The following is a 13,856-nucleotide window of genomic DNA, read 5'->3' as shown; positions in this document are numbered from 1 at the left end:
CGGACTAGCTTCAGATGCTGGCGTAGAGTGGAACAGCTTGTGCTGTTTCTGTCCTCTTTGGTCAGGATCTAGAATCAGCCCTACGTCGTTTTTTAATCCTAGATTTCTCTGCTAAGGTGGGGGCAGTTAGAGAGCAAGTTTTATGAAACTGGAAACTAGCAAACTGAAAGATAAACTGCCATTTGGTTAATTCCCCCCCAAAATGCCAGCTTTCCCTCCCCTTCTTTAGCCTTCTCTCCACTTCATCCATACTCCTATTCCTTCCTGTTTTTCCTCACTGTCACTTATATATATATATATATATATTGTGTTAATGTATATGAAAACTCCTCAGCTGGACCCCCTTGCTACTCATGCTGTAGTGACTGGCCTGCCTTTTTATAGAGCTGATTCAACATTTCTGCAGTAATTGTCTCCTGTTGGTCACACAAAAATACCCTGCCTACAAAATAACAGTGCTACAACAGATGGACTTGCTGGAAGGAGGCAGGCATTAAAAAAGAGATCAAATTTCTCTTCTCTCCCTCCCTTCCCCAATCTTCTCTGAATTTTTCTATTTGCAGATAAGGTGAAAACTGTATCAAGACCAGTCCTTTTTACTGTTTGGGATAGGGGGAGCTACTAATTTCCAGAGGGAGGGAAAATCTCATTTCTGTTATACCTTTTGCATAACTGTGTATGCATTATGAAATGTATGTTTGAAATGTTCAAATGCAGATGGTCCAAAGGCATATCTAATGATTAGTGGAGCTCTCCCTACCTCATAAGCAGTATCATAATGTAGAGGTTCATGGACTGTATTATTTTCACAGGGAGTAACATGTAATGTAGATAGAACAGGTAATGTAGATCCAGACTTTGGAGCTCAACAAGAAAGCAAACCGGGAACAACAAATAAAAGGATGTCCATGTTGTATTGCCAGGATATAAGCATAAATTATACTGGACCACCAGGTCTGCTATAGTTAAGGTTAAGACCAGCTTTCTATGTAAATGATGATTCTTCTAAGTGCTCTAAAATCTGCATGCGTAGCTGGGTTGTCTTGAAATCTGCTATGCCTAGTTGGCATATGTGGTAGAATTAGTGACCCAAATTTGGGATCATTTGAACAAGAGGTTCCTGAGATATACCCTCACCTAAAAAAAACAGCTTTTCTTAAAGTTCACAGATTCTACCAGCCTTTTTGTGCACACTTTCAGGGTATGTTTACACTGCAGTGTAAGCCTGGGCTCAGAGTCAGGCTCAGACCTAACCTCCCTTCCGTCCACATACAAAGCCCACTAACCGAGGGCTCGGACTCAGGGTCCAATACCCTGCAGAGGTGCAGTGTCTAAGCCCAGGTCAAGCCTTAACCCAGGGTTCAAGCCCTATTGCTTTGCAGTGTAGATGCAGCCCCTCTTGACTTGGGTCCTGGGAGACATCTAAAAAGTATCCCATAACCCCATGGGCCAACTTCTTTGTCAAGAATCTTGAATCTACTCTGTTGAAAACAGAAGCAACCGCTCTTGGTGTATGTTAGCAGCTCAGAGAGTCAGCATTCACCCTTCTTACCACTGAGCTGTAAACAGACAAGCACAGAGCTTTATGTCCTTGCAATGGAAACTGAACAGAAAAAGCCTATTGCAAAGTGTGCTGCTTCATGGTCATGGGAGCACAGCCTGATTTTGGTAAATCTCTGGTGCAAGGCTAGCAAAACTAGGAATGCCCACACATACTAGCAAATAGCGAAGAACCTGACAGCTTTGCAAATTTACCAGACAGTGCAGGGAGTGGAATAAGCGGCTCAAGAGTGAGTACTGGAAAACTAGGGACCAGAACAGCAATTTGGGCAGCTTGTCAAAATCATGCCTGTTTTATGAGGAGTTTGACTGGGTGCTGGTTTCATAAGCCAAGGCAAAAGGAGGTATGCAGGGTCCCCCAGAATAACGGTGGAGACAGTAACTCCATTTATGACAGTCATTTGGTAGAAATAGTGTCCCAGCCTGTCCATGAATGTAGACTCCTAATCATTGGAAAACCCTGGCATCATGAAATATTCCAGTGCAACCCATGTTGATATTCATAAATTGCCCTCTGTGGTCCACAAAGGCCTGCATAACAATGAACTTGTACCCTTTTTGGTTTATGTGCTTGTTAGGGGAGATTTTGACAGCCCAGCAAAATGCCTAGGCCACCGCTAGTACTGGAATATTGATTATTATGCTTATTGCCAAAAGCAGCTGTAAGGCCTTTGTAGCAGCCTTAGCATAAGTAGGCAGGCCAGGAGAGGAGGGGGAGTGACCATGACAATTGAGTATGATCCTGTGCCATCCTGTCTTGCTTATTTCAAAATGCAGTTTTGGAAAGATAGGAAGTCCATCTATATTTGACTTCTGGTGTGTGTGTGTCGGAGCCCATGATACTGCAGACTCCGCAAAAACACAACTAACGACTTGAACAAAACAACTAACAACAAAAACAACTAATGGCTTGAAACTTCTTGCTTAATAAACTTCTTGCGACGCGGTTATTGGTGATTGACAAGCTATGTGACATTTTGAGCATAAAAAGGGAAAAAGGTGCGAGTGATTTGGATTTGACATTCTGGACATCTCTTGGAATCCTCAGTTACAGGCGGAGGGCTGGCCACCTGAACCTTGCCGTTAGACCACTCAAGACCTTTCCAAATTGTGGGTAACCATAGATTTGAGGAGCTCTAACCATTTACATATCTGTGTATTCTGGAGATAGTAATTTTGGATAAAAGCACTTTGGGTTTGTGCCAATTTTTAATCAGACAGATGGGCCAAGTTCCCATTGATTTATTTCCCGACACTGCCTCGCAAAGGGTTACCAAGAGCTTTGGATTGAGAGAACCCCCTTGAGGAGGGCAAAGGAGTCCCATCAGTGGCCCCAGCACAGTTTGGAAACTCCATTCTCTCAAAGCCAGCCCTTCAGAAATATCACCTTAGGGTAAACAGCACACCCGACTTCCTCAGAAACCTCCACCACCACTTAACCCACAGTTGACCAATACCAAACTGGTTTGCAATGGACCGATATCAGTCTGGGATAGCCAGCTTCTAGACAGCTATAGCAACCCGCTTCTGGGCTGGCAGGGGTGTTCTGATGCACGTGCCTTTATGGTGCTCACAAAGCTCCAGAAATGCAGCTTTCTTCATGCTAAAGTTCTGGACTCGCTCCTGGTTATCCCAGGCCTGCATGACAATGGTGATCCCACTAGTCTGTGCTTGTGGCCCTGCTCCAGAAGTACTGGTCTATATAGGGGGCATGAGAGGCTGTACTGAGTTTATTGAGAAGTGTCAGCCAGTTTGAGTCTGCCACGGCTGGGTACTCCTCCTCCTCCTGCTCTATCGTAACCTGTGGCAGGTGCCTTTGGTGTGTTAGAAAAACACCATCGAAATGGCCACCAGTGCCTCACAAAAGCTCTGTCCATTTCCTGACACAGGCATGAAAGCACAAGCAAGAGCAGTTCTTCAAAAAGTGCCTCTTCTATGTTGCTGGCTCCAGTAGTTGGAAGTGCACTGACCAAAATGACACCACATCAGGCTGTACTGGCAAGCGGTTCAACCTTCCTGTAATATGCAGGGTGGACAGTCAAGATTTCAACAGTGCACCACAGTCAAAGGGTTAGAGCAGCCACATTTTTGGTGGGTGCTGGGGAGTCTAGGAAGTGGCTGGCTTGACTCAGGTCTGCATACTGAAGTAAGGGTGCCAGAGCCCCAGGTTAGAAACATTTTAACCTAGGGTTAACAATCGGTGTCAACAGCTCAAGTCCTGGGTTCTCTAACCCAGGGTTAGCTGACTCATGTCCCACGAACTCTGGGCTTACATTGCAGTGTAGACATATCCTTAGCTTCTAATGGCTTAATGGGACAGGAAGGGGAAGTGAATTGGAAATGGTGGCTGGGCGGCTTAATGTTGTGGAGGAGGGTGTACGAAAAAGACACACTAATCTCCTCTCACCCGGTTAAAGTTACTGTAACACTATGTAATAAAACTTCTAGCTCGTGGGAGACGGACCATGTTTGAGATTTTTCTCACCAGCCCTGTAAGTAACTACACATTCCAAACATTTCAAAGCACAAGTATTATCCCCATTCCACTATAATGAAGTGTACTGGGGGTGGGGGTACTTAGGAATCACACAGCAACTGTGTGGCCTAGTGGAGAAAACAGTGGACTGGGACTCTGCAAACCTGGACTCTATTCCTACCTCTGCCACTGGCTTGCTGGATGACTTTAGTCAAGTCACTTCACCTCTCTGTGCATCAGTTTCCCCATCTGTACAATGGGGATAATGATGTTTCCTTCCTTGAGGTCTACTGTTGAAAAACCCTACATTTATTATCAGAACCTGGCCACAATAGTATCACAGCTGCTTGTCTTCATGATAATTACAACTGCCTAAATGACCATGAACTCCTGCCAGCAACATTTCTCCTTTTATTGAGAAGACTAGGAAATTCAATGGCAAAAACTTTGTTAATTCAGAGTTACGGTTGCCAGGTGGTATCTTGTGCCATGCCAGAATACCAAGTTCAGCAAAACTCAGACTTGTGAAAACCAAGAAATAAAGGGTCAGAGTATTTCACTCTTTGAGTGATGCCCCCAGTCCCAGTCCACTGTTTTCTCCACTAGGCCACACAGTTGCTGTGTGATTCCTAAGTACCCCCACCCACTCCCAGTACACTTCATTAGAGTGGAATGGGGATAATACCTGTGCTTTGAAATGTTTGGAATGTGTACTTACAGAGCTGGTGAGAAAAATCTTCTGAAAACTGAAAAATAAAAAGTTAAGATATGTCCCCACACAACTTTAACTCTGGACTCTTTGAGTGATGCCCCCGTATGCCATAACACATACTTGCACTCTGCCTTGCACTGAACAGGCGCTACCTACACCTGCCCTACACTCAAACACGCCACCGACTCAACAGAAAGAATACCCCATCTGTTAAATTTCTCATCCCTTTCACAACCCCTTCACCTTTATGCCCATCTAAATGCTGACAATACCCAGGGCAAGAAGACCCCTGTGACCCACTATTGACACTGTCTATGCAATGCAGAACTGAAACGAGGCATACTGGATCTTTCTGGGTACACATGCACCTCTTTCCTTTGATCACACCTACTGAGGTCAGGCAGAGGGGCTCACCCCTTCTTCCTCCAAGGTTCACAGACCTGATCACCTCATATCACAGTCGGAGCTCTTCCAGCTGCTCCAGCTAATTCCTCCACCATTCAGTCCAGTTACACCTAACTGACGTGCATGCAGATAATTCCTAGCACCTCTTGCCAGCTCCAGGTGATCAGAGTTAAGGTTTGCGTGGGCATGTACCTTATCTCTTCATTTCCTGGTTTTTCACAAGCTTGAGTTTTGCTGAACTCTACATTCTGGAAGGGCAAAATATATCACCAGGCAACCTTAACTCTAAAAGCAATAAAGAATCCTGTGGCACCTTATAGACTTACAGACGTTTTGGAGCATGAGCTTTCGTGGGTGAATACCCACTTCGTCGGATGCAAGTCTAAAGTTAACTCTAAAGTTCTTTTTGTCAGTTAATATAACCCTAATGGAAACACTTTGTTCCACTGGCCCAGGGTGGAAAAAGCCTGGTCTCTCAACAAAAGCAATTTTCACCATGCTAATTTAGTTGGAAAACAAACTAATGACTTGTTAGTCACAGGACCCCTTAACATTTGGTGCACTCTGAGCAAACACATAAATGATATTGCAGGTATTCAAGGAAAAATTGTATTAGACATGCATGGTTTTTTTTTTCCTTCTCAGCAACCAGTTCAAATTCCTTTTCTCACAACAAATTACTGTTGAGGTGCCATACAAGTGCTACCAAGTGGGAAATCCACATTTTAAGCAAGAGGCTTGGGCTACCAGCCAAGTGAAAATTAAGGAGGTAAAGAACCTCTACTGTCACTGCAGGGTACATGTATGTTTTAGAGAGAGTACGTGGTTCAGACAGATCAAATGACTTGTAAAACATATTTTTTGTGCTATGTAGAAAAGTTATCTCGAAGCTAATCCTCAAGGTATTGCAAAGGTAACAGAAGTTGTTTTAAATGCTGTCATCCATTTACCATGCCACTACTAACAATGGTGTTATGTTTTCAGTACTTTACCCCAATATCTTTGTTATACTGGCTGCTGACATTTTCTCTTGAAGGTAGAAAGGGAAAAGAAGAACTAAAACACAGGGGAATAACCCATGAAAATGAAAAGCTGAGAATGGTGGATAGTTTTACGAAAATATTAATCATTTAAATAGCATCAGAATTGTTAATAGCCATATTTATAGGTGTCTACATAATCATAATGGGCTGGAATGACACTATACATATAGCACATTTGTGGTACTGGATTAAACTAAATGTTGTAGCCCAGCTTTTGTAAACATTAGCATCATGTACATGGATAAGATAGCCCTGTTGACTGAATTTAGCTAAAGAAAGAAATTCATTAATAGACATAGACAGATGTTTGTGCAGTACTTCATCAAAATCACAAAGGGCATCTAGTGGTATAAGATCAACTCTAGAGTTAAGATTTAAATGTTCCAGATGTTCATTTTGAGAAAGATTTTATAGTTCATCCAACCTAAGGACTGGCTGGCATCACTTGATCTCCAGGATCTATAATCTAGCTATCATTAGGAATACTGGATTTTGAATTCACTTATTCTTTTTAGCTTTATAAACTCTGTGTAGCAATGCAGAGTTCATATTGTATTCTTTTTTCAGCAAAAACCGATCTCTGCATATTTTTGCAAAATGACTATAAGGTGACTGCACACGTGAGACTCAAAGTTTGCATTCTTGAGGACTCCCATAAGTAGTGAATCAAGACCTTCTGTTCACAAGTACAGTAGTTAGGCTTTGCAATCAGTGTGTAGAAATCACAGCTGGAGTTATTGCTTAATGTAGAAGTGATGGGATCTGATCTTTCCTGAGTTCCTTAGAAAACTGTCATAGAAGAATTATTGGCAAAATTCAGGGAAACTCTTTTGAAGAAGCTTGTTTTCTTCCTGCACCCCCTGTGTCTAATGGCAGTATTGAAATTTCTATCACCAGATGTCTGCTCATATTAAAAGACTTTCTGTTACATATAGAGGAGTAATTACAATTAGTGTTGTACAAAATGTACCATTTTCACAGCAAAAACTCAGACAAAAAGTATGTGGGATACAAAGGAAAACAATCCGATTGCAATTTAAGTCAGTAGTGCTTACCTTATTAGTGCTGTGACCCAACTCACATCCCATCTTGCTCAAATGCACCCCAGAATCCTTTGCGTCCGTTCCCATAGTGCTTAAAAAGTGGCGTCACAGGAATAGTTGCAATACTTTATGAGTTGCCTTTGGCATCTGAATAGTAATAGTTGCAAAGTGGCTGAACAAATCTATTTCAACAGAAGACCAGGGACTGGGAGAATGGGAACAAGCTTGCAACCCACCAGGCAACTACTGGCTATGCCTTTGGGGAGCACAACACAAAGGTTGAAAAGCAGTTCTTCAAGCATATTCTTCCAGATGTGTAACTGTTTTGTTTTGTTTTTTATTTTTAAAAAAAGCCTCTGCATGGTATTGTCATAATTCAACCTAAAGATTTCCTGTGGTAGCATTTTAGAAAAAACTTCAGGCTTTTCTTGAGCAATTCTATGTTCTTTGCAGTTAAGCATAGCTTCCTTTGCCTAGCTCTTAATGTTCTTTTGTTTGATTCTTATTATGCTTCTCAAAGGGTTGTTGATTTGGTGAAACTTCTCAAGTATAGGAAAGAGGAAACATAAGAGAGGGTACAGAAGGGATTTTCACTTCAAAAATAATTCTCTTCTGTTTGTGGCTTCCTTTACTTATATATTTGCTTATTTTTATTTGTACACTCTACTGTAGCAAAGAGGCTCAAAGGTGCACATGAAAATTCAGTAACGCAACTCCCTTCTTTACTCTCCTTATTGTGCTTAAGTTACAATATGCACACTGTGTATAACATCACCAAGTTTTGGAGATTCCTTAAATATCCAGTTACAATGGTGTTAATTAAAGCCTGATGGCCAAATCTGGACACCACGTAAACAGCTGCCATTAATTACAGTGGAGCTGCATCACTTACCCAAGGTCTGAGTTTGTCCCTAGTTTGGATATTGGATTTTCAGCTTACCACCTTTTCCTTGTTTTCAGAGTTTACGTCAAACCCTTAATGTTATTTACATTAGAGTTTTTGAAGTTTGTGTTTTTCTTAAGGTTGCATTTTAAAAAGCAAAAAAGCAAAACGACTAATAGTTATCAAATGGATAGTAATTGTTCTGAATTAAGTAAAAACTTGTTTTAGGGCTTCCCCCAATTCAGCAAAGCTTTTAAACTCTGCTGAATTTGGGGCCTTTTATAAACATGATTAACATTAGCAGTGTGTTTTAGGGACCTAATCCGTTTGTGTCACTGAAGCCTATTTTTACACTTCCTGGTATCAGATCTTTGACCCTATTACCTTAAAATCTCATTCTGAACCATTATGAAATGTTTTTTTCATAAGTCCATAAAATAAAACGACATTTTCAATTATAGAAATTTTCTGCAAATGTGCAATGTCTAATTTATTAAGTAAATTATTTGGTTTTATTTATTCCCCAGAATAACAAAAGCTGTTCACATTATGGAACAATCAGTAATAAAATTACATTTAAAAAAAAGCATGTATTTGAATTATAAAAATGTAATAAAAGCATTTTAAAACAGCGATTTTCTTTAAAAACAATTAGCCCACAAAGAGCGAATTTTGCAGATGAGAAATGCCCCTAATAGCAATGGTTTATACAGGAGTAGTAACATTCACAGACCCATAACTGTAGTGGCAAGAATGGTGCTGCTGTAATGAAGTGGATCCTGATGGATGAGAAGAGAGACTACCAAAGACCATTGTCACAGTTGTGGAACTAGCTACACCTCTGTCCCATTTCTCATCTGTCTGCACGCACCCACCTTGGGCCTGGGGCACCTTACCCTTTTGTGTCTCAGTGGAATCTCATGGTTGTTCCACTCTTAATAACAGGTGCCACAGGATTCTTTGCCACTCTTAATAGTGCACCTAGGTTCTGGTTTCTGTATATACCAACCAGTTATCACACTGCAGGTCCAATTGGGTTTCAGACATTGCATTTCTTCCCTTTGGGGACCAGGGACTTATGATATTGACCAACCGCTTTCTTAAAACAAAGTTTATTTAGTATCTAGAACAAAACATTGGAGGAAAAGGATTATTACAGCACAGACAGTCTAGATGCATATTTAGTCTCATCTAATTTTATGCATCACTATAAGCTAAGTTACTTAACAGTACTTTCTTCTGGTTAGGCTAGATACTCCTGTGTGTTTGTGGAACTCTCAGGCTTGTTTTCCTTGACTCACCCTGTTTAAACTGACCTCCAGTTTGGATGCTCCACAGGAGAGTGGGCTAGAGCCATAAGTGATTTGCTCTGGCATTTTTTCTTAATGACCCTAAAGAGTAGGCAGTTAGAAAGGACCTCATTCCATAGGTGGGCAAGCTCAGCTACCCTGTCCTATCCCCAGGGAGAAATATCACTTCCTGTATCTGACACAGAAACATCATGCTAGTGACAGATCCAGAGCCAGTGTTAATTATTAAAGAGCCATGTCCATGTTTGTCACAACCATTCTCTCAGACAATCAAAGAAGTTTGTCAAACAGTGCTAAGAAAAAATAATTTGGGAAGGGAAAGGCAGAAATTATTATTTTACATCTTTTATAAGTACATAGATGTCCAGTATTGAGTTTATATGAGTAGTGTTATTCTTTGATAATTTGGGGGAACTATAATTTGCTTTGTCACAACAATATTAATGAAGAAGAAATCAAAGTGATTTTTGAAAAATGATTTTCTAATCTAAATAATGAATTTTCTTTTCTACCTATACTACAAATTCTGCCCTATTGCAAAAGTAAACCAGGAGGGATAAAAATTTGATAAAGGAGGATATATTGCCTGACCTTTCCAGAGACTGCAAGAATAGTCTGTGACAGGAAGGATCTGACTAATAATTGAACTAAACTATGTGCAAGTGTGAGACCAGAGTCTTCACAAAAGTAAGGTGTAAATGCCATATTCTTCTACTTGGAGCAAACTGCTTTCATCATATTATGCATTGTGTCACTAGAGACCATTTCCTAGACATAGAGGTGTCCTTAGATAAACTCAAAGAGCACAAAAACACCCCCCTAACTTCCATATTCTAGAGAGATATGCATCCTTTCTGGACTATTCTACTATATACAGACAATGACTGCATAATTTGCAGCAACAACAAAAAATTGTCTGTAGCATATTTCAAATAATTTAAGGTGAATTGTTGAGAAATCATTGTCCAGAATATCAGTAATAATACTTAGCCCTTATTTAGCATATTACAAAATGAACATATTAATACTGTCAACTGCACTGTGGGGGCAAGAATGTGAATTATACAGTCTTGCAAACTTTATTGCATCACAACTCTTGTGACATTTGGTGTTTTCTTAAAGCCGGCTTGTAGAGTTATATGAATATGTGAGCATTTCAGTTTTCATTTAAAAAAAATAAGTTCCTTGCTGAGAAAAGCTTGAAAATGTGACCAGAGTACATCCTAAAGGCTCAAAAGCCAGAGGCAAATAGAAAGAACCCCAAATGTATTATTTTTAAGTCAATCTCATCGGGGCTTGGGGGCCTGACTGTGATTTTTTGCATGCGTGAGGTTGCCAGTACTGAGTGGGACAGATCCTCGGCCAGTGTAAATTCCCATCGCTCCACTGGCTTTGGTGGAGAATTTAGTTAAGGATCAGGCATGCTACCTCCATTTTATAAAGATGGGAACAGTGACAGGAAGCTATGTGATGTTGTGAGACAAGAATCCCAGTCTCCCAATTCTCAATCCAAAGCTCTAATCACCAGATCATGTTGCCTCCCCATATTTCCTTCTAGGTAAATTGCTTAATTATTTTGTTCTAGCCTCTTTGTAATGTTTAAGGAGGAAATCTCTCATGTAATTTTCCCTTCTGTGAGCTACTAGTGCAGGCATTGCTCCTGATCCGTCTCAAAATACTGTCAGAGGAGTTGATTTTGAAAATAAAATGAAAAATTGACCACCATTTTCATGTTTTCTGTTTATCTTCTTATAAAGTGGATAGGTACTGCAAAAATCTTTGTAAGACATTTCTGTAGTTTGCAGCTTTTGATATATACTGCACCTTTAAAGGTCAGCTTTTATAATAGAAATATACTGTAAAATCATGAAACAGTATTTTCATTACAGAAATAAAATAAAACAAAATACCTTTTACATTTCTATTGAACACTAAAGAAAAATTACAATGAGACATCTTGAATTATTGATGAACAAGTAGTTGAAGTACATTGCTAGTTGGAAAGGCATCGTACTTATGAATTAAAGAGAACAGTGGGCACGAGGTAGAACTATATGAGTATTGGATTATACTGGACTAGGTTAGATATAAAATTCTGAACACTAATGTGAAGTTAAAAACTGGTTGCTGTGTGGAGATCATACAATATATTTAAAAGTAATATAAAAATCTAGTTTTCTTCTCAGACTCTGGGTACGTCTACACTATGGGACTATTCCGAATTTGCATAAACCGGTTTTGTAAAACAGATTTTATAAAATCGAGTGCGCGCGGCCACACTAAACACATTAAATCGGTGGTGTGCGTCCACGGTTCGAGGCTAGTGTCGATTTCTGGAGCGTTGCACTGTGGGTAGCTATTCCGTAGCTATCCCATAGTTCCCGCAACCTCCCCCGCCCCTTGGAACTTCCGGGTTGAGATCCCAGTGCCTGATGGGGCAAAAATTGCCGAGCTATGCCCTGACCCACCGCGGACACGGTGTTTGACCCTAGAAGCATTTGGAGCTCTGTCTGGAGATTTTAAAAAAATGATTTTGAATTTCGTCTTCTGTAACCGAGCGCTGATAGAACAGATTTGCCTGCCCTTACAGCGATCACGTCCGCATGGTCCATGCGGGAGCTCTTTCTTTATTTTAATTTTTAACTGCATCGCCACACGTGCTGATCGGCGCTCCATGCTGGGCAAACAGGAAATATTCAAAAGTTCGCGGGGCTTTTCCTGTCTACCTGGCCACTGCATCCGAGTTCAGATTGCTGTCCAGAACGGTCAGTGGTGCACTGTGGGATACCGCCCGGAGGCCAATACCGTCGATCAGCGGCCACACTAACCCTAATCCGATATGGTAATACCGATACTAGCGCTACTCCTCTCGTTAGGGAGGAGTACAGAAACCGGTTTAAAGAGCCATTAAAATCGATATAAGGTGCCTCCTAGTGTGGACGGTTGTGGCGTTAAATCGGTTTTACGCTCCTAAAACCGATTTAAACGCCTAGTGTAGACCAGGCTAAGGACTCACACAGGCTTGTAATCTTTTGCATGTCATTCTGAATTCATGTTGTGAACACAAATAATAGAGGTTATTATTCTAACTGTATAATGAAGTAAAACATGCGTGGATTACATTAAATCTTGAAATATGTGATGTCAATTTTTACTCTATAAATTTCCCATAGCATGTAGTTTATTTTATGTTTTGGTTTTTTTAGGGCTATTGATTAAGCACAGTTAGCTCACATGATTAACTCAAAAAAATTAATCATGATTAAAAACATTTATTGTGATTAATCACACTTTTAATCACACTGTTAAACAATAGAATATCAACTGAAATTTATTCAATATTTTTGGATGTTTTTCTAAATTTTCAAATATATTGATTTAAATTACAACGCAGAATACAAAGTGTACAGTGCTCACTTTATATTATTTTTATTATAAATATTGCACTGTAAAAATGATAAAAGAAATAGTATTTTTCAGTTCACCTCATACAAGTACTGTAGTGCAATCACTTTATCATGAAAGTGCAACTTGCAAATGTAGAATTTTTTGTGTGTGTGAGGGGGAGATATCTTGGGTTAAGTCCCTACTCTACCTGATTTGAAGCAGGACCTTGAATCTAAATTCCATCCTGGACCTGTGAAATCTTTCTGACAAAAGTTTTGATGTGTCATTTTCTGAGAAAAAACAGTTACATTGAAAATTTCCCAACCATCTCTAGTCCCTATCCTGAAGCTGCAGCCACATTTCTTCCTACCACATATTGCCCCCTACCAGCAGCACCCTCCCTTAAATCACTCAGTACTCCCCCACTCATCAGTAGCCTTTCTCCCTCCACCTCCCCAGGAGTTCCTTGAGTACCAAATTAAACTCAAGAGATTTTATTGCCCTGACAGGTGTTGCCAGAATGCAAAAGAGGTAGATATCTTGGGTATCTCTCAGAGGTACAACCCTCCCTGGACAGAGCTGCATACTATGAGGGAGGTTTGATCTCCTATGTCCCTTTGTCATTACAGTTCTTTCCTGGTATGGTAGCAGTTTTCTGCCTGAAACACTGCTTTTCTTGCTTTCTCTCTCCTTTCTCCTCAGGTGAAGCACAGTTTTTCCTCATCGCTTTTTGATGAAGAGTCTTTGATGTTTCATGTTAACTTGAGGAAATATCTTTCTTTAACTTCCTTGTGTTTTGGACATTGGGGTAGAAAGTGCCTGTCTCACACCCTTCCTTGACCCAGTCCAGCTCTTCCTTCCTCTACAGCACCTCTCTTCCCCCATCCTTATCCACTGAGTAACCCCTTCCTCTTGAAGATACTTCTTTCCCTCACAATTTCTCCCTGTGTACCCAGAAGGACAAGACATTGTGGGGTAGCGCAAAGGATTCTGGGATATGGGGCGGGGTTCAGTTATTTGTAGGGTGACCAGATGTC

General features: G+C 40.6%; 1 protein-coding gene across 5 annotated transcripts in view; it reads left to right on the top strand.

The window, feature by feature from the left end:
* Positions 1–13,856, top strand: part of CNTLN (centlein) — a 268,961-nt gene that overhangs the window by 190,141 nt on the left and 64,964 nt on the right. The window lies entirely within an intron of this gene.

This window comes from Mauremys mutica, chromosome 6, assembly GCF_020497125.1.
Source record: "Mauremys mutica isolate MM-2020 ecotype Southern chromosome 6, ASM2049712v1, whole genome shotgun sequence".
NCBI lineage: Eukaryota > Metazoa > Chordata > Testudines > Geoemydidae > Mauremys > Mauremys mutica.
Note: the sequence above shows the minus strand (reverse complement) of the source record. Positions and strands in the feature narration are given on the sequence as shown.